General features: G+C 45.2%; 1 long non-coding RNA gene across 1 annotated transcript; it reads left to right on the top strand.

Moving 5' to 3' along the window:
* Positions 1-3,199: 3,199 nt before the first annotated feature.
* LOC134945003 (uncharacterized) lies at positions 3,200-22,283 on the top strand. The gene is made up of 3 exons (XR_010182015.1): positions 3,200-3,462; positions 20,981-21,076; positions 22,030-22,283. It is a non-coding gene; the product is annotated as an uncharacterized LOC134945003 (long non-coding RNA).
* Positions 22,284-22,514: the final 231 nt, after the last annotated feature.

Here is a 22,514-nt window from a genome sequence, read left to right on the forward strand (position 1 = left end):
TGTTTGTTTGTTTTTTCACTAATCAGGAATCACACTCTGTCCTTTACACCACGACTATACCTCACTAAATGTAAAGATATAGTACACCTGTCCACAATGGCCAAATGGTCAAAGGAGGTAAACACCAATGGTTATTGTAGGTTTAATTATTAAATAGTTTATTAGATAAAGGCTCACTTCATTGCACCAATCACACTAGTTAGATGATGTCATCACATTTCCCTTTATAAGGGAGCAGCTAGGCTCAGTGTCCCATTGCATAGATACTGGGCTTCCACTGCGGATCTTCAGAGGGTGAGGACCATTGAGTATTACTGACTATGCAGTGATTAATGTGTAGGCACCATTTTGAACAAGGTCCTATTTAATATTATTTTTTGTGTATGTTATATGTGGATATGCTTTGTTTCCAGAGCCCATATGGCCTGGATTCTTATATTTTTTGTTTATTTTCACATTTTAAGTTATATGCTAACGATAAGCACATTGTTAGTGCAGCATTAATTATACTTTAGTAATGTCTGAAGGCTTTGGGGACAGTATTATCATTATTCTTGATTGGCAATGTAATATATTGATAGTTTTTGTCCAGTTATTATTATGGGATCACCCTGACTATGGGTTCCTCAGATTATGGGACCACTTTATAACCTGAAGGGTGGTTTACTAAGTGGTGTATTATCCACCCATGATTAAAATAAGTAGTACCAATCAATCAAGTAATTTTGCATTGATATATATTCATTAATTAATTTGCCCAACATTAATTTGCCAGGTTCCCTACCTAAGCGTTTTACCGCTGTACCTGAGTATCTGAATTTTCATGTGCGAGTAGCCATACTACAAGGTATGTGTTGTGGTATTCTGTTGTGTAAATTGGTCTACATTAAGTGTGTAATACTATATAGTTAAACACACTTGACTAAATATTTTCCAATTAGGCCTGACTGATTGTCCAACAGAAAGTCCCAGTGATATGTGGGGTTTTCCATCAAGCACACATGAATGATTTGTCAAGTCGTGTTATTCATTTAATGACTTTACTTACCAGTCAATTATGGTATGTTCTAAGATATAACCATGATGTTTCTTGTTGTTTTCTTGTTTTTTTTTATTTTTTATTATTTTTTCTTTCTTGATCCTTAGTCTGTTTGCTCTGATATGTTATACCTTGCACACTCTTATATTGTAATATGCTCCTCTTATGCATAAAAAGAGTCTATGATTTTAAATCAGAATTTTTAATAGTATTTGATTCTGATAAGTTCTCCTACAATTGTAGATGTACCCCTGATGAAGTCTTGGAATAAGACGAAACGCGTTGGATTATCTTTATTATGATGTTATCTCCGAAACAACACTAAGGAGAAGGAGGAGACCATAGTGAATTACCTGCAATTATCTTAAACGCTTAAAGTCGTGTTGCTATAAGTGTGGAACAACACATCTCCTCTGTATAAATACTGATATTCTTATTGTCTTTATGTTGTTTTAATTAGAGATGAGCGGGTTCGGTTAGTTGAGATCCGAACCCCCCCGAACTTCACCTGTTTTTCACAGGTCCGAGGCAGCCTCGGATCTTCCTGCCTTGCTCGGTTAACCCGAACGAGGCCGAACGTCATCATCCCGCTGTCAAATTCTCGCGAGATTTGTATTCCATATAAAGAGCCGCGCGTCGCCGCCATTTTCACTCATGCATTGGAGATTGAACAGAGAGGACGTGGTTACGTTCTCTCCCTGAAAAGCTCCGTATCTGTGCTCAGTGTGCTGCAAATATCTGTGCTCAATGTGCTGCAAATATCTACGTTCTCTGCCTGAAAAGCTCCATATCTGTGCTCAGTGTGCTGCAAATATCTGTGCTCAGTGTGCTGCATTGTGGGGACCACCAGTATATAATTATAGTAGTACAGTACAGTAGGCCATTGCTGTATCTTGCAGCTCCGTGTCAGACTCAGTTCTAGACAGTATCCTAATCATCAGTTCTCAATATCTGCTGCATTGTTGTGTGACCAGTATATACTATATATATATATATATATATATATATATATATATATATTATATATAGTAGTACAGTGCAGCATTTTGGTGACCACCAGTATAGTAGTACAGTACAGTAGTCCATTGCTGTATCTTGCAGCTCTGTGTCACTTCAAGTATCCATATCTGTGCTGCATTGTTTGGGAGCAGTATAGTAGTACAGTGCAGCATTTTGGGGACCACCAGTATATATATAGTAGTACAGTACAGTAGGCCATTGCTGTATCTTGCAGCTCTGTGTCACTTCAAGTATCCATATCTGTGCTGCATTGTTTGTGAGCAGTATAGTAGTACAGTGCAGCATTTTGGGGACCACCAGTATATATATAGTAGTACAGTACAGTAGTCCATTGCTGTATCTTGTAGCTCCGTGTCACTTCAAGTATCCATATCTGTGCTGCATTGTTGGTGAGCAGTATAGTAGTACAGTGCAGCATTTTGGGGACCACCAGTATATATATATATATATATATATATATATAGAGTCTGTTAGGACCGGCACTACCCTTCAAATTCTCGATGCTCAGGTGCCATCTCAGGTAGGGATGGATGCATAGAACAGAATAAAGCGGCACTCTGAGACTGTCAAATGTCAAATGTGTTTCAAATGTATTTCACACAAAACTTTTGTGTGAAATACATTTGACATTTGACAGTCTCAGAGTGCCGCTTTATTTTGTTCTATGTATATATATATATATATATATATATATATATAGTAGTACAGTACAGTAGGCCATTGCTGTATCTTGCAGCTCCGTGTCACTTCAAGTATCCATATCTGTGCTGCATTGTTGTGAGCAGTATATGTAGTAGTACAGTGCAGCATTTTGGTGACCAACAGTATATAGTTGTACAGTACCGTAGTCCACTGCTGTATCTTGCAGCTCCGTCTCACTGCAAGTATCCATACAGAGCCGAAACTAGGGGGGGGGGCTAGGGGGGCATGTGACCTGGGCGCCAGACTGGAGAGGGTGCCGAGACTGTCACTTAATCCCCCCTAACGCCCCCTCCCTATGCGGCAGCGATAGCTTGGAGCCGGCGGAGCTCGAGCTCCAGACTCTGCTAGCTGCGCCTAGCCAGGCAGGCACACGAACCGCATAGCAGAGATGACACTGAAAATAAACTACATCTCCCAGCAGCCCTTGCTGCCGGGAGCTGTACTTTACTTTCAGTTTCATCTCTGCAGCGTGCTGTGATCAGCACTGCAGAACCACATCAAGAGGGGGCAAAGGGGACAAATTACTAACCCCCCACCCCACTGCTAGTGCCTTTAATCAAGTCTGCAGCCACTGCTGCAGTGAACAAGAAATACAGATTTCCGAAAAGGGGGCGGGGCTAAACGGCACTGTACACACAGTGCCATGCCAGCCAGCAACAGCATGGGAGAGAGGAGGGGAGAAGAGCAGCACAGCCTAAACAGTGAGTACTGTATATAACTCAGGGAAGGAGCACTGTATGTGTGTGACTGCTATATGTGTGTATGAATGTGTGCATGTGTGTGATTGTATGTGAATAGGTGTGTGACTACATATATGTATGGGTGTGGTATGCGTGACCGGGCATACCGACGCTGGTATCCCGGGAGTGGAATGCCTGTCGGGGGGAAGGGGGGGTTGTGAGCGCAGCAAGTCCCTTTGCGGGCTCGCCGCGCTCGCCACGCTGGGGTGGGAGTGGTCCCTGTTGGTCGGCATGCCGACCGTCGGGATTGTGAGGGGGCGGGATATAGGGGGAGGCACTGTAACCGGCGGTCACATAAGTACATCCCATCTGTATGTGTGCTTGTGTGTCACTCTATATATGTGTCACTCAGTATACATGTTTGTACCGGTGTGTGATTATATGTATATATTATATGTATGTATGTATGTGAGTGAATGTATGTGTGTGTGACAGTATGTATTTTGTATTGGTGTGTGATTTTATGTATGTATTAATATATGGGTTATTATTTTATTTCTCCTTCATCCGTAGCCCAAATAAATAAAAAATGAAAATAAAAAATGCCGAGCTATCCCCTTTGCCCTTATGAAGTTGATATATATATGAATGCGAGGGGGGCGCTAAGTTAATGGCTCGCCCCGGGTGCCAAAACTCCTAGTTTCGGCCCTGATCCATATCTGTGCTGCATTGTTGTGAGCAGTATATATAGTAGTACAGTGCAGCATTTTGGTGACCAACAGTATATAGTTGTACAGTACAGTAGTCCATTGCTGTATCTTGCAGCTGTGTGTCACTGCAAGTATCCATCCATATCTGTGCTGCATTGTTGTGAGCAGTAAATATAGTAGTACAGTGCAGCATTTTGGTGACCAACAGTATATAGTTGTACAGTACAGTAGTCCATTGCTGTATCTTGCAGCTCCATGTCACTGCAAGTATCCATCCATATCTGTGCTGCATTGTTGTGAGCAGTATATATAGTAGTACATTGCAGCATTTTGGTGACCAACAGTATATAGTTGTACAGCACAGTAGGCCATTGCTATTGATATAATAATATTACTGGCATATAATTCCACACATTAAAAAATGGAGAACAAAAATGTGGAGGGTGAAATAGGGAAAGATCAAGATCCACTTCCACCTAGTGCTGAAGCTGCTGCCACTAGTCATGGCAGAGACGATGAAATGCCATCAACGTCGTCTGCCAAGGCCGATGCCCAATGTCATAGTAGAGAGCATGTGAAATCCAAAAAACTAAAGTTCAGTAAAATGACCCAAAAATCTAAATTAAAAGCGTCTGATGAGAAATGTAAACTTGCCAATATGCCAATTACGACATGGATTGGCAAGGATCGGCTGAGGCCCTGGCCTATGTTCTTGGCTAGTGGCTCAGCTTCACATGAGGATGGAAGCACTCATCCTCTCGCTAGAAAACTGTAAAGAGTTAAGATGGCAAAAGCACAGCAAAGAACTGTGCGTTCTTCTAAATCACAAATCCCCAAGGAGAGTATAATTGGGTCGGCAGTTGCGATGCCTGACCTTCCCAACACTGGACGGGAAGAGGTGGCTCCTTCCATCATTTGCACGCCCCCTGCAAGTGCTGGAAGGAGCACCCACAGTCCAGTTCCTGATAGTCAAATTGAAGATGTCACTGTTGAAGAACACCAGGATGAGGATATGGGTGTTGCTGGCACTGAGGAGGAAATCTACAAGGAGGATTTTGATGGTGAGGTGGTTTGTTTAAGTCAGGCACCCGGGGAGACACCTGTTGTTCGTGGGATGAATATGGCTATTGACATGCCTGGTCAAAGTACAAAAAAAAATCACCTCTTCGGTGTGGAATTATTTTAACAGAAATGCGGACAACAGGTGTCAAGCTATGTGTTGCCTTTGTCAAGCTGTAATAAGTAGGGGTAAGGACGTTAACCACCTAGGAACATCATCCCTTATACGTCACCTGGAGTGCATTCATCAGAAGTCATTGACAAGTTCAAAAACTTTGGGTGAAAGCGGAAGCAGTCCACTGACAACTAAATCCCTTCCTCTTGTACCCAAGCTCCTGCAAACCACACCACCAACTCCCTCAGTGTCAATTTCCTCCTTAGATAGGAATGCCAATAGTCCTGCAGGCCATGTCACTGGCAAGTCTGACGAGTCCTCTCCTAACTGGGATTCCTCCGATGGATCCTTGAGTGTAACGCCTGCTGCTGCTGGCGCTGCTGTTGTTGCTGCTGGGAGTCGATCGTCATCCCAGAGGGGAAGTCTGAAGACCACTTGTACTACTTCCAGTAAGCAATTGACTGTCCAACAGTCCTTTGCGAGGAAGATGAAATATCACAGCAGTCATCCTGTTGCAAAGCGGATAACTCAGGCCTTGGCAGCTGTGTTGGTGTTAGACGTGTGTCCGGTATCCACCGTTAATTCACAGGGACTTAGAGAATTTCTTGAGGTACTGTGTCCCCGGTGCCAAATCCCATGTAGGTTCCACTTCTCTAGGCAGGCGATATCGAGAATGTACACAGACGTCAGAAAAAGAGTAACCAGTGTCCTAAAAAATGCAGTTGTACCCAATGTCCACTTAACCACGGACATGTGGACAAGTTGAGCAGGGCAGACTCAGGACTATATGACTGTGACAGCCTACTGGGTAGATGTATTGCCTCCTGCAGCAACAACAGCAGCAGCGGCACCAGTAGCAGCATCTCGCAAATGCCAACTCGTTCCTAGGCAGGCTACGCTTTGTATCACTGCTTTCCATAAGAGGCACACAGCTGACAACCTCTTATGGAAACTGAGGAACATCATCGCAGATTGGTTTACCCCAATTGGACTCTCCTGGGGATTTTTGACATCGGACAACGCCACCAATATTGTGCGTGCGTTACATGTGGGCAAATTCCAGCATGTCCCATGTTTTGCACATACAATTAATTTGGTGGTGCAGTATAAAAAAAAAATGACAGGGGCGTGCAAGAGATGCTGTCGGTGGCCCGAAGAATTGCGGGCCACTTTCGGCATTCAGCCACCGCGTGCTGAAGACTGGAGCACCAGCAAACACTCCTGAACCTGCCCCTCCATCAGCTGAAGCAAGAGGTGGTAACGAGGTGGAATTCAACCCTCTATATGCTTCAGAGGATGGAGGAGCAGCAAAAGGCCATTCAAGCCTATACATCTGCCTATAATATAGGCAAAGGAGGGGGAATGCACCTGACTCAAGCGCAGTGGAGAATGATTTCAACGTTGTGCAAGGTTCTGCAACCCTTTGAACTTGCCACACGTGAAGTCAGTTCAGACACTGCCAGCCTGAGTCAGGTCATTCCCCTCATCAGGCTTTTGCAGAAGCAGCTGGAGAGATTGAAGGAGGAGCTAAGACGGAGCGATTCCGCTAGGCATGTGGGACTTGTGGATGGAGCCCTTAATTCACTTAACCAGGATTCACGGGTGGTCAATCTGTTAAAATCAGAGCACTACATTTTGGCCACCGTGCTCGATCCTAGGTTTAAAGCCTACGTTGTATCTCTCTTTCTGGAAGACACAAGTCTGCAAAGGCTCAAAGACCTGCTGGTGAGAAAATTGTCAACTCAAGTGGAACGTGACCCGTCAATAGCTCCTCCTTCACATTCTCCCGCAACTGGGGCTGCGAGGAAAAGGAGAAGAATTCCGAGCCCACCTGCTGGCAGTGATGCAGGGCAGTCAGGAGCGAGTGCTGACATCTGGTCCAGCCTGAAGGACCTGCCAACGATTACTGACATGTTGTTTACTGTCACTGCATATGATTCTGTCACCATTGAAAGAATGGTGGAGGATTATATGAGTGACCGCATCCAAGTAGGCATGTCAGACAGTCCGTACATATATTGGCAGGAAAAAGAGGCAATTTGGAGGCCCTTGCACAAACTGGCTTTATTTTACCTAAGTTGCCCCCCCTCCAGTGTGTACTCCGAAAGAGTGGTTAGTGCAGCCGGTCACCTTGTCAGCGATTGTCGTACGAGGTTATTTCCACAAAATGTGGAGGAGAAGATGATGTTCATCAAAATGAATTATAATCAATTCCTCCGTGGAGACATTCACCAGCAATCGCCTCCAGAAAATACACAGGGACCTGTGATGGTGGATTCCAGTGGGGGCGAATTAATACTCTGTGAGGAGGGGGGTGTACACAGTGAAAGGGGTGAGGAATCGGAGGATGATGATGAGGTCGACATCTTGCCTCTGTAGAGCCAGTTTGAGCAAGGAGAGATTGATTGCTTCTTTTTTTGGTGGGGGCCCAAACCAACCAGACTCTGTGGCTGAAATTATTGGTTTGTTAAAGTGTGCATGTCAAGGACAATTCCATCTTGCACCTCTTTTTTATTTATTTTTATTTATCTTTGCATCATGTGATGTTTGGGGCCAATTTTTATAAGTGCCATCCTGTCTGACACTGCAGTGCCACTCCTAGATGGGCCAGGTGTTTGTGCCGGCCACTTGGGGTCGCTTAGCTTAGTCATCCAGCGACCTCTGTGTAAATTTTAGGACTAAAAATAATATTGTGAGGTGTGAGGTGTTCAGAATAGACTGAAAATGAGTGGAAATTATGGTTATTGAGGTTAATAATACTATAGGATCAAAATTACCCCCAAATTCTATGATTTAAGCTGTTTTTGAAAAAAAAAACACCCGAATCCAACAAACATTTTTAAGGGAGGTTTTGCCAAAACGCGTCCGAATCCAAAACACGGCCGTGGAACCGAATCCAAAACCAAAACACAAAACCCGAATAGTTTCTAGTGCACATCTCTAGTTTTAATACATTTTTATGATGGAACATGTTATCATTATGTTTTAAATTATGAAACCGATTGAGGGTTTGGTTTAATATTGGGTGTTGACACGACCCCTTGGCGCCAATTCTTCTATTGACATATAAAATAAGAATTTACTTACCGATAATTCTATTTCTCATAGTCCGTAGTGGATGCTGGGAACTCCGTAAGGACCATGGGGATTAGCGGCTCCGCAGGAGACTGGGCACAAAAGTAAAGCTTTAGGACTACCTGGTGTGCACTGGCTCCTCCCCCCATGACCCTCCTCCAAGCCTCAGTTAGGATACTGTGCCCGGACGAGCGTACACAATAAGGAAGGATTTTGAATCCCGGGTAAGACTCATACCAGCCACACCAATCACACCGTACAACCTGTGATCTGAACCCAGTTAACAGCATGATAACAGAGGAGCCTCTGAAAAGATGGCTCACAACAATATTAACCCGATTTTTGTAACAATAACTATGTACAAGTATTGCAGACAATCCGCACTTGGGATGGGCGCCCAGCATCCACTACGGACTATGAGAAATAGAATTATCGGTAAGTAAATTCTTATTTTCTCTGACGTCCTAGTGGATGCTGGGAACTCCGTAAGGACCATGGGGATTATACCAAAGCTCCCAAACGGGCGGGAGAGTGCGGATGACTCTGCAGCACCGAATGAGAGAACTCCAGGTCCTCCTCAGCCAGGGTATCAAATTTGTAGAATTTAGCAAACGTGTTTGCCCCTGACCAAGTAGCTGCTCGGCAAAGTTGTAACGCCGAGACCCCTCGGGCAGCCGCCCAAGATGAGCCCACCTTCCTTGTGGAATGGGCTTTTACAGATTTTGGCTGTGGCAGGCCTGCCACAGAATGTGCAAGCTGAATTGTACTTCAAATCCAACGAGCAATAGTCTGCTTAGAAGCAGGAGCACCCAGCTTGTTGGGTGCATACAGGATAAACAGCGAGTCAGATTTCCTGACTCCAGCCGTCCTGGAAACATATATTTTCAAGGCCCTGACTACGTCCAACAACTTGGAGTCCTCCAAGTCACTAGTAGTCGCAGGTACCACAATAGGTTGGTTCAGATGAAACACTGAAACCACCTTAGGGAGAAAATGAGGACTAGTCCTCAATTCCGCCCTGTCTGAATGAAAGATCAGATAAGGACTTTTACAGGATAAAGCCCGCCAATTCTGACACGTGCCTGGCCGAGGCCAGGGCCAACAACATGACCACTTTCCATGTGAGATATTTTAACTCCACAGATTCAAGTGGTTCAAACCAATGTGACTTTAGGAACCCCAAAACTACATTGAGATCCCAAGGTGCCACTGGAGGCACAAAAGGAGGCTGTATATGCAGTACCCCTTTTACAGACGTCTGAACTTCAGGTAGTGAAGCTAGTTCTTTCTGGAAGAAAATTGACAGGGCCGAAATTTGAACCTTAATGGACCCCAATTTTAGGCCCATAGACACTCCTGTTTACAGGAAATGCAGGAATCGACCTAGTTGAAATTCCTCCATCGGGGCCTTACTGGCCTCGCACCACGCAACATATTTTCGCCAAATGCGGTGATAATGCTTTGCGGTTACATCCTTCCTGGCTTGACCAGGGTAGAGATGACTTCATCCGGAATGCCTTTTTCCTTCAGGATCCGGCGTTCAACCGCCCTGCCGTCAAACGCAGCCGCGGTAAGTCTTGGAATAGACAGGGTCCTTGCTGGAGCAGGTCCCTTCTTAGAGGTAGAGGCCACGGGTCCTCTGTGAGCATCTCTTGAAGTTCCGGGTACCAAGTCCTTCTTGGCCAATCCGGAGCCACGAGTATAGTTCTTACTCCCCTCCGTCTTGTAATTCTCAGTACTTTTAGTATGAGAGGAAGAGGAGGGAACACATACACTGACTGGTACACCCACGGTGTTACCAGAGCGTCCACAGCTATTGCCTGAGGGTCCCTTGACCTGGCGCAATACCTGTCCAATTTTTTGTTTAGGCGGGACGCCATCATGTCCACCTTTGGTTTTTCCCAATGGTTTACAATCATGTGGAAGACTTCTGGGTGAAGTCCCCACTCTCCCGGGTAGAGGTCGTGCCTGCTGAGGAAGTCTGCTTCCCAGTTGTCCACTCCCGGAATTAACACTGCTGACAGTGCTATCACATGATTTTCCGCCCAGCGAAAAATCCTTGCAGCTTCTGCCATTGCCCTCCTGCTTCTTGTGCCGCCCTGTCTGTTTACGTGGGCGACTGCCGTGATGTTGTCCGACAGGATCAGCACCGGCTGACCCTGAAGCAGAGGTCTTGCTTGGCTTAGGGCATTGTAAATGGCCCTTAGCTCCAAAATATTTATGTGAAGTGATGTCTCCAGGCTTGACCACAAGCCCTGGAATTTTCTTCCCTGTGTGACTGCTCCCCAGCCTCGCAGGCTGGCATCCGTGGTCACCAGGACACAGTCCTGAATGCCGAATCTGCGGCCCTCTAGAAGATGAGCACTCTGCAACCACCACAGGAGAGACAGCCTTGTCTTTGGTGACAGGGATATCCGCTGATGCATTTGAAGATGCGATCCGGACCATTTGTCCAGCAGGTCCCACTGGAAAGTTCTTGCGTGGAATCTGCCGAATGGAATTGCTTCGTAGGAAGCCACCATTTTCCCAGGACCCTTGTGCACTGATGCACTGACACTTGGCCTGGTTTTAGGAGGTTTCTGACTAGTTCGGATAACTCCCTGGCTTTCTCCTCCGGGAGAAAACACCTTTTTCTGGACTGTGTCCAGGATCATCCCTAGGAATAGAAGGCGTGTCGACGGGATCAGCTGCGATTTTGGAATATTGAGACTCCAACCGTGCTGCCGCAGCACTATCTGAGATAGTGCTACCCCGACTTCCAACTGTTCCCTGGATCTTGCCCTTATCAGGAGATCGTCCACGTAAGGGATAACTAAAACTCCCTTCTTTCGAAGGAGTATCATCATTTCGGCCATTACCTTGGTAAAGACCCGGGGTGCCGTGGACAATCCCAACGGCAGCGTCTGAAACTGATAGTGACAGTTCTGTACCACAAACCTGAGGTACCCTTGGAAAAGGGTAAATTGGGACATGTAGGTAAGCATCTTTGATGTCCAGAGAGACCATATAGTCCCCTTCTTCCAGGTTTGCAATCACTGCTCCATCTTGAATTTGAACCTTTGTATGTAAGTGTTCAAGGATTTTAGATTTAAAATTGGTCTCACCGAGCCGTCCGGCTTCGGTACCACAATTAGTGTGGAATAGTACCCCTTTCCCTGTTGTAGGAGGGGTACCTTGATTATCACCTGCTGGGAATACAGCCTGTGAATGGCTTGCAATACTGTCTCCCTGTCTGAGGGAGACGTCGGTAAAGCAGACTTTATGAAACGGCGAGGGGGAGACGTCTCGAATTTCTTGAGACGGGCCCCCACCGTGCCTGAGACCGCTTGTAAAGCCCCAGCGTCATGCTGAGGACTTTGCGGAGGCGGGAGAGGGCTTTTGTTCCTGGGAATTGGCTGTTTGCTGCAGCCTTTTTCCTCTCCCTCTTCTTCTTAGGTTGAGAAGCTACCTGGGGTAAAAATGTGGATTTTCCAGCCGTTGCCGTGGCCACCAGGTCTGTTAGACCTACCCCAAATAACTCTTCCCTTTTATAAGGCGATACTTCCATATGCCTTTTGGAATCAGCATCACCTGACCACTGTCTTGTCCATAGCCCTCTTCTGGCAGAAATGGACAGCGCACTTACTCTTGATGCCAGTCGGCAAATATCCCTCTGTGCATCACGCATATATAGAAATGCATCTTTTAAATGCTCTATAGTTAGTAATATACTGTCCCTATCTAGGGTATCAATATTGTCAGTCAGGGAATCCGACCAAGCCACCCCAGCACTGCACATCCAGGCTGAGGCGATTGCTGGTCGCAGTATCACACCCGTGTGAGTGTATATACATTTTAGGATATTTTACTGCTTTCTGTCAGCAGGTTCCTTAAGGGCGGCCGTATCCGGGGACGGTAGTGCCACCTGTTTAGACAAGCGTGTGAGCGCTTTATTCACCCTAAGGGGTGTTTCCCAACGTGCCCTATCCTCTGGCGGGAAGGGGTATGATGCTAATAACTTTTTAGGAATTAACAGTTTTTTATCGGGGGAAACCCACGCATCATCACACACTTCATTTAATTCCTCAGATGCAGGAAAAACTACAGGCAGTTTTTTCTCACCCAACATAATACCCTTTTTAGTGGTACTGGTATTATCAGAAATGTGTAAAAACATTTTCCATAGCCTCAATCCTGTAACGTGTGGCCCTACTGGAAGTCACATTTGTCTCTTAATCGTCGACACTGGAGTCAGTATCCGTGTCGGCGTCTGTATCTGCCACCTGTGGTAACGGGCGTTTTAGAGCCCCAGATGGCTTTTGAGACACCTGGACAGGCATAGGCTGAGTCGCCGGCTGTCTCATGTCATCAATCTTTTGTAAAGAGCTGACACTCATAATTCCTTCCATAAGCTCATCCACTCAGGTGTCGACTCCCTAGGGGGTGACATCTCTGTTACAGGCAATTGCTCCGCCTCCACCTCATTTTCCTCCTCATACATGTCGACACAACGTACCGACACACAGCACACACACAGGGAATGCTCTGATAGAGGACAGGACCCCACTAGCCCTTTGGGGAGACAGAGGGAGAGTATGCCAGCACACACCAGAGCGCTATATATATATATATACAGGGATAACCTTATATAAGTGTTTTTCCCCTTATAGCTGCTGTATTGTTATACTGCGCCTAAATAGTGCCCCCCTCTCTTTTTTAACCCCTTTCTGTAGTGTAGTAACTGCAGGGGAGAGCCAGGGAGCTTCCCTCCAACGGAGCTGTGAGAGAAAATGGCGCCAGTGTGCTGAGGAGATAGGCTCCGCCCCCTTCTCGGCGTCCTTTTCTCCCGTTTTTCTGTGGAATCTGGCAGGGGTTAAAATTCATCCATATAGCCCTGGGGGCTATATGTGATGTATTTTCGCCAGCCAAGGTGTTTTTATTGCTGCTCAGGGCGCCCCCCCCTAGCGCCCTGCACCCTCAGTGACCGAAGTGTGAAGTGTGCTGAGGAGCAATGGCGCACAGCTGCAGTGCTGTGCGCTACCTTGGTGAAGACAGGATGTCTTCTGCCGCCGATTTTTCCGGACCTCTTCCTGCTTCTGGCTCTGTAAGGGGGCCGGCGGCGCGGCTCTGGGACCGAGCTCCGAGGCTGGGCCTGTGTTCGGTCCCTCTGGAGCTAATGGTGTCCAGTAGCCTAAGAAGCCCAATCCACTCTGCACGCAGGTGAGTTCGCTTCTTCTCCCCTTAGTCCCTCGATGCAGTGAGCCTGTTGCCAGCAGGTCTCACTGAAAATAAAAAACCTAAAACTAAACTTTCACTAAGAAGCTCAGGAGAGCCCCTAGTGTGCACCCTTCTCGGCCGGGCACAAAAATCTAACTGAGGCTTGGAGGAGGGTCATGGGGGGAGGAGCCAGTGCACACCAGGTAGTCCTAAAGCTTTACTTTTGTGCCCAGTCTCCTGCGGAGCCGCTAATCCCCATGGTCCTTACGGAGTTCCCAGCATCCACTAGGACGTCAGAGAAATATATATATATATATATATATATGGATTACATACGTAATACTAGCGGACAGGATGCTGGCCGTCAATATCCCGACAGCAGCATCCTGCCTGCCAGAATGCCAGCAGTGGGGCGAGCGCTAAGAGTCCCCTTGCGGGCTCGGTTGCTTGATACACTCTCCACAGGATCAATTACCACTCTGTGTCGTGGACTTCCACGAGTGAGAATAACCCTGGTGCGCAGGGATTCCGGCTGGTGGCATTGTCGGCTGTCAGATATTCGGTATCTGTATCCTGAACGCTGGGATTTTAATTGCATCGCATATACAATATATATATATATATATATATATATATATAGTAGTACGTGGAAGAAGCTGCACTCTCAATTAACATCTGCTCAACCGCTGGGGTGCATTATATTCCAGAGATCAATGTCAATAAAGCATTACCTCCAGAATTCCTTGTAGAAAGATATATTTTTTATTATTGACTCACATATCCAAACGCAATGGTCGAGGTTTCAGTCCTGGCATGGACCCTTTTCAAGACCAAGTCATGCAGCCATTGGGATCACAATTAAAGTGGGTTACCCCTGCAGCACTACAAATACCATAGATGGGCCACTCCCATAGTAATCAACCAATCATATCACAAAACCACCTATTAACTATAGCAACATACATTAGTTGTATTATAATGTGCAAAAAAAGATGCTGGCATCATGTATAATGGCGCTTTTTAGTAAATAATTAGAACAACATACCTATTACATAGTAAAAAGTTCACAAAATCACAGTCGCGCTGCTCCCCCCGCTACTTCTGAGAGGTCAAACGCACACACAGACACACACACGGAAGTAACACAGCGTGTGGAACGCACACACAGGAAGCGCGTCACCACATCATTGCTTCCATTACCATGGTCCCACACAACCTTAATATAAAATGCGGCTACACAGTGCTGAGATCATAAGCATAGCAAACAGGAAATAAGGTTGCCATACCAACATGACAACAAACTTAAGACACACACAAATATGCTTCCTGATGAAGCGGACCATAGTGTATAAAGCCTTAGACAGTAAGAATTACTATTAGTATCTGAAAATAGCAGCTTTCAACAAATCCTAAAATGTCTGGGGATCCTTATACTGTACATAACCACATATTCAAGATGCCCTTCCATGGTACATGCATAGCCACAGGGGTAAGCTAGCAAATCCCTACATATACACTAAAACGTATATATAGGCATATACAGACATTAAAAACATTTAGAATTACATTCAAGGTTACAACACAGAAATATTATCACAAAAAATTCCTTTATAAGCAATTTTTTTTTTAAATCCCTTTATCAGAAATTTTTTAAAACAAAAAACTTGCAGATAAACCTGTAGCGATGCATTCTTTGCAGATGAAACATCAATTATCAACGCTGAGATGCATGATGATTGACTGGGTACCCCCACTGCCCAGAGTGGGGACAGAGGTACTTGTCTCCTTAAGCGTGAGGCTTACTGGATTTACCATCTGGAAACCTTGTCAACTAAAGGATTGAATGAGCAAAATTCACTCAGTATTTTTCTGTCAAATTTTTTTCCCCATTTATACTGGATTTGTGATAATTTTTTGGACAATTTTGGGCTGCTGTCCTTGTGTTCGTCTTCCATACTTACCTGATGACCGCAAGTTTTTTGTTTAAAAAAAATTCTGATAAAGGAATTTAAAAAAAAAATTGCTTATAAAGGAATTTTTTGTGATAATATTTCTATGAGTTTTAACCTTGAATGTAATTCTAAATGTTTTGTCTGTATACACGTTTTGGTGTATATGTAGGGATTTGTTAGCTTATTCCTGTGGCTATGCATGTACCATGGAAGGGCATCTTGGTATGATATGTGGTTCTTTACAGTATAAGGATCCCCAGACATTTTGGGATTTGTTTAAAGCTGCTAATTTCAGATACTAATAGTACTTCCTACTGTCTAAGGCTTCATACACTATGGTCCGCTTTATCAGGAAGCATATTTGTGTGTGTCTTAAGTTTGTTGTCATGTTGGTATAGCAACCTTATTTCCTGTTTGCTATGCTTGTGATCACGGCACCGTGTAGCTGCGATTTATATTAAGCTTGTGTGGTACCATGGTAATGGAAGTAATGATGTGGTTACACGTTGTGTTACTTCTGGCCGCGTGCGTTCCACCTCCCGGAAGTAGCGGGGAGAGTAGCACGACTGTGATTTTGTGAATATTTATTAGATAATAGGTATGTTGTTCTAATTATTTACTAAGAAGCGCCATTATACATGATGCCAGCATCCTCTTTGCACATTTTAATACAACTAATGTACTGTATGTTGCTATAGTTAATAGGTGGTTTTGTGATATGATTGGTTGATCACTATGGGAGTGGCCCATCTATGGTATTTGTAGTGCTGCAGGGGTAACCCACTGTAATTGTGATCAAAATGGCTGTATGACTTGGTCTTGACAAAGGTCCATGCTAGGATATGTGAATCATTAATTTAAAAAAATATATCTTTCTACAAGCAAGTCTGGTGAGTGCTTCCCAATATAAGACTGAATAAATATATATATATATATATATATATATATATATACAGGTTGAGTATCCCTTATCCAAAATGTTTGGGACCAGAGGTATTTTGGATATGGGATTTTTCTGTATTTTGGAATAATTGCATACCATAATGAGATATCATGGTGATGGGACCTAAATCTAAGCACAGAATGCATTTATGTTACATATACATCTTATACACACAGCCTGAAGGTTATTTTAGCCAATATTTTTTATAACTTTGTGCTTTAAACAAAGTGTGTCTACATTCACACAATTCATTTATGTTTCATATACACCTTATATACACAGCCTGAAGGTCATTTAATACAATATTATTAATAACAACGTTGTGTATTAAACAAAGTTTGTGTACATTGAGCCATCAAAAAACAAAGTTTTCACTATCTCACTCTCACTCAAAAGAGTCCGTATTTCGGAATATTCCGTATTTCGGAATATTTGGATGTGGGATACTCAACCTGTATATATATATGTGTGTGTGTGTGTGTGTATGTATATGTATATATATATATATATATATATATATATATAAAAAAATATATGTGTGTGTGTGTGTGTGTGTGTGTGTGTGTGTATGTATGTATATATATATATATATATATATATATACACACACATACACACACATACACACATATATATATAAATATATAAATATATATATATATATATATATACACGATTGTCGGTTCGGCACCCCGCATAGATAAACAATGTTACCTGCGTGCCCTTGTCAATATTATGCACAATCAGTGGCGGATCCAGGGGAGGGGCACACAGGCACGTGCCCCCCCTGTCATTTCTAGCACTTTTATATCTCTAAGCGTGAGCAGCAGCAGCACTCCGCTGCTGTCTCCGTCAGGAATATTAGAGCCGGCGGGCACTAGGACCCGCCGCGGCACTACACAGCAGAACGTCAGAGAGCTCTGATTAATAGCTCTCTGTGCAGTGTAATAATGGGAGGTGACTGAGGGGGAGCTGTTGCGCACATCCTACTGCAGCAGCCAGCTCCTCTCCTGCTACTGTAATGCGGAGCGTCCTGTCTTCTCTGCCCCTACTTCTACCTGTACTGTAGTCTGTATGTACAGTACAGTGGTAGTCTGGAGGAGTCTCTCACTGCCACAGTCGGTGATGTGCCGAGCAGTGAGTCATCAGCTCTAAGTAAAGGTCAGTCTAGTGAGAGAGTGAGTGTGAACCCTGTGGTTGTGCAGGAAGTGTGTGTCTGAGTGAATAATGTGACAGTCTGCAGTCATTGTGTGTCTGAGACTGTGTGGGGAAAGTGACAGTCTGGAGTTATTGTGTGTCTGTGCGGGGGAAGTGACAGTCTGGAGTTATTGTGTGTCTGTGTGGGGGAAGTGACAGTCTGGAGTTATTGTGTGTCTGTGCGGGGGAAGTGAAGTGACAGTCTGGAGTTATTGTGTGTCTGAGTTGGGGAAGTCACAGTCTGGAGTTATTGTGTGTCTGTGTTGGGGAAGTCACAGTCTGGAGTTATTGTGTGTCTGTGTTGGGGAAGTGACAGTCTGGAGTTATTGTGTGTCTGAGTTGGGGAAGTCACAGTCTGGAGTTATTGTGTGTCTGTGTTGGGGAAGTGACAGTCTGGAGTTATTGTGTGTCTGTGTGGGGGAAGTGACAGTCTGGAGTTATTGTATGTCTGTGTGGGGGAAGTGACAGTCTGGAGTTATTGTGTGTCTGTGTTGGGGAAGTGACAGTCTGGAGTTATTGTGTGTCTGTGTGGGGGAAGTGAAGTGACAGTCTGGAGTTAGTGTGTGTCTGTGTGGGGGAAGTGACAGTTTGGAGTTAGTGTGTGTCTGAGTTGTGGGGGAGTCAGTTTTCAGTCTGAGTGTGTGTGGAGGAAAGGGCAGTTCTACAGAGTGCATGGGAGGGGGTAGTTTGCAGTTTGTGTGTGTGTGTGTTTGGGGGTGGGGGGTTGCCACGTTGGGAATACACCTCCTACTTATTCAACACATTGTAAAAATGTATACATGTGTAAGATGCATATGGGTGGTCTGCATATATATATCCCCCATCCAGGAATGGCACTTGGAGACAAATACTAGCCAACATGAAGTATATTTGACTAATATTTGTCTTCGAGCGTCGTTCTTAGATATACATGTTATATGTTCGAGCTGGGTCGTAACTACTTGTGTGCCTGTGGTGCATTGCCCACAGCGCAACTGCACTGTGAGCGCACCATCAGGCAGCACCACCCGGTACCCGAACGGCCGCTCTCTCTCTAGCCACTCACGTGCTGTCCCCGGAGACCGCCACTGCAGCGCTGCCCTGTATGTAGTGTGCGCTCAGCTCCTGCTGATGAGCGCATCCACTATACATATACCGCAGCTAGGTCGCCGCCGCCAGTTTTATCTTCTCCCAGTCTCTGGATCAGATGCTCCGCCCCCTATGCAGCGACTCCAGGGACTCGGCCAGCCCCAGCTGACTCGCACAGCCCTCTCTCATGCTGGCAGCGGGCAGCGGAGGAGCCTGAAGACGGAGTAGCGGACAGGAGGATTCGGTGGACGGTGGCCAGGAGCGGGTACAGGTGAGGAGACCAGCGGGGATTGGGAGGACATGAGCGGAGGAGCAAAGACGGGAGCCGGCAAGTGAGGAGCGGGCTAGCTACATATGTGCACGCACATAAAAAAAACCCTGCCGCCTGCTGGCACAGATGACAGTTTTTGGGGGTTTTTTTTACACGGAGGGGCTAGGCTGCTCTCCACTGACTGCAGTGGGTTAGTGTCCCACATGCGGGGTGGGGGTGGGGGGTTGCAGATCATGTAGAGTGCATATTTAATAATATGCTGGCCAGGTCACCACTTGCTGTTTTCCCCAGGGCCGTAAATAGGCTGCCTAGGGAAGACAGCGAGTGGTCACCTGGCTAGCATGTTATTAAATATGCACTCTGCATGATCTGCAAAACACCCCCCACCCCGCATGTGGTACACTAACCCAGTGCAGTCAGTGGAGAGCAGCCTAGCCACTCCGTGTTAAGGACAACTGCAGCTGCTGCATTCCAGTCAGTGGGGTCACTGCATAAAAAAGTGTCTCTGCTGCCTAATGTGTAGAAAGGGGGACTCTCCTGCTGTAATGTGTAAAAAAGGCGGACTCTCCTGCTGTAATGTGTAAGAAAGGCGGACTGTGACTGCCGTTATGTGTAAACAGGGGACTCTTGCCTGCCATAATGTATAAAAAACGGGGACTCTCCTGCTGTAATGTGTAAAAAAGCGGGACTCTCCTGCTGTAATGTGTAAAAAAATGGTGACTCTCCTGCTGTAATGTGTAAAAAAGGGGGACTTTCCTGCTGTCATGTGTAAAAAATGGGACTTTCCTGCTGTAATGTCTTTAAAAAAAAGGGGACTCTCCTGCTGTAATGTGCAAAAAAGTGGGACTCTGCATGCCATAATGTATAAAAAAAAGGGGGACTGTGCCTGCCATTATGTGTAAAAAGGGGACTGTGCATGCCATAATGTGTAAAAAACGGGGACTCTCCAGCTGTAATGTGTAAAAAAGCGGGACTCTCCTGCTTAATGTGTAAAAAAGGGGACTCTTCTGCTGTAATGTGTAAAAAACGGGGACTCTCCAGCTGTAATGTGTAAAAAAGCAGGCGTCTCCTGCTTAATGTGTAAAAAAGGGGACTCTTCTGCTGTAATGTGTAAAAAAGGGGGACATTGCATGCCATAATGTGTAATAGGGACTCTACCTGCTGTACTGTATAAAAGGGTCTCTACCTGGCGTAATGCGTGTAAGTGGTGCTATTGTGCAGCGTAATTTGAATAATGGAGACTTTTTTACAGCGTAATATGAATTGGTTTTATTTTGTGGCCATGCCCCTTCCCCATAAAGTCATGCTCCTATATTTTTGGCGCACTGGCCCTGTTTTATATATGTAAGGGAAGTGGGGGGGTGCCGATGCTGTGTCTTGCGCACAGCGCTAAAATGTCTAGTTACGGCACTGTGTTCGAGTACTGAAGCAGATTGGATTATTGGAGAGTGTCAGCAGTTTTTGGATTGTTTTATACAGTAGAAATATATACTGTATTTGGAAAAGTCCTTTAATCTGGATAAGAACTATGTTATGAGAGTATGAGAGTCTGGTGAGTGATGCCCTTCCAGGCAATCTTGTTTGGAGTGTGTTCACTCAGGGAAGGCACCGCGGCAAGTATCTAAGTATACAAGTTAATTAAGTGTTGCTGGGCCGCTCAAACTGTAATATATATATATATATATATATATATATATATATATATAAACTTAAAAAACCTGTGTTTGACCTTGGATGGTGCCTCGGGTTGGGAGAGTGCTGTGCTGTGGAGTGGACACTGAAGGCGCCGTGGTTGGGGGAGTACTGTACTGAAGACATTGAAAGGGCCGTGAGAGTGCTGTGGTGTGGACATTGAAGGGACTGGTGGGGGGAGGGGGTGTTGTGGTTGTTGAAGGGGGAGTGCTGTGAGCTGGACATCTCCGTTTTATTTTTACAACTGACTATAATGCACAGGCTGTGAAGAGGAGTCAGGCCGCCATCACTTGGAACAGTCATCCAGAAGGATCGGTCATCGACTAGGAGACAAAAGACCCACAGCATAGCAAACAGGTAAGTGGAATGGCCTTGTTTTTTTGTGTGTACCTCCCAGTGTGACTATAATGAAGGGTGTAGTTCATGGGGATGGCATATCTTGTGAGGCCATGCCCCTTGTAGTGATACCACCCCCCTTTTCTGTGAGCACGCGCGCCGAAGGTGCGTGCAAATACAACTGGTACCACAGACATTCTCCCCTTCCCCTATAATGGTGCCCCCCCTGTCATTTTTTTCTGGATCCGCCCCTGTGCACAATCCAGTGGTAAACACCCCTGACCGGGTGTATAGACATTGCACGGCACTGCAGGTTTTCAAGTGAAGCTTGTTTATTAATTGACGTTTCGGGGCTACACACGTCCCGTCCTCAGAAGTGAAGCAACAAACAGAACAAAGAAGGTGCTTACCGTATAAACTCTTCTAATCTCAAGTGAGGTCCTCCTTCCACCCGCTGTGCCACATGCCGAGACTCCGCTGCCGGGATGAGCAGTGTGTCACCTACCGATGATGTCATCCCGGCTGTTGTCATGGCAACACTGTGGCTTCCTCCCGGCTACGACCAGCTGCAGAGGCAGAAATAATAACATATTTACAAGAATACACACCGTAACATAAAAAACATAGTTCATAGAACGTGTAACTTTCTCCTTATTGGCCACACTTTCAAACATCCACACTCTGCCAAAACATTTACCATCCAACATGTTCTTTCCTGAGAAACAAGATTTGTAGTGTATATTATAGTGTGTCTGTCAATTAATAAACAAGCTTCACTTGAAAACCTGCAGTGCAGTGCCGTGCCGTGTTTATACACCCGATCAGGGGTGTTTACTGCTGGATTGTGCATAATATTGACAAGGGCATGCAAGTAACATTGTTTACGTGCAGTGCCGAACCGACAATCGGATATCTATTCTGTTCTCCCGCCAGGGCACAGTAAGGGTTAATGCACCTGTACTCTTATGTTGCAGCTTACTGCATAGTCTCTCTCAAGCCAAAGCCTTAATTTATTTTAAATGAATCCTGCACAAACCAGCACTTCGTCCAATTAGAACATGGACTTTGGAGGATTGATACTACAGAAGGGGGATGTGCTGAGCTTTACAGACGATCAAGCATCTGAAATGTTGTTCACGGAGGAAAATCCGGATGAAGGTATAGATGTGGAAGATATTTACCACCAGCTATTGAAATTACAGAAAAAATAAATTGACTACTTACTTCATGGCCAGTCTCTCTCTGATTACTTCTGACATAAACTGATTCCAAGGGTCTTTAGAGTACGAAGTGTGCCTACTATTGGCAGAACTAGCCCTGAATTTTACAGGAGATGGACTTCAGTTTTAAATAAATGCAGTCTAGACCTAATGCTGCTGGTAATAGAACAGGCTGGAAAGGATTTGAAAATTACTAAAGAAAAGATAGAAAATATCAAAACAACAGCACCACTCTGTCC

This window comes from Pseudophryne corroboree, chromosome 7, assembly GCF_028390025.1.
Source record: "Pseudophryne corroboree isolate aPseCor3 chromosome 7, aPseCor3.hap2, whole genome shotgun sequence".
NCBI lineage: Eukaryota > Metazoa > Chordata > Amphibia > Anura > Myobatrachidae > Pseudophryne > Pseudophryne corroboree.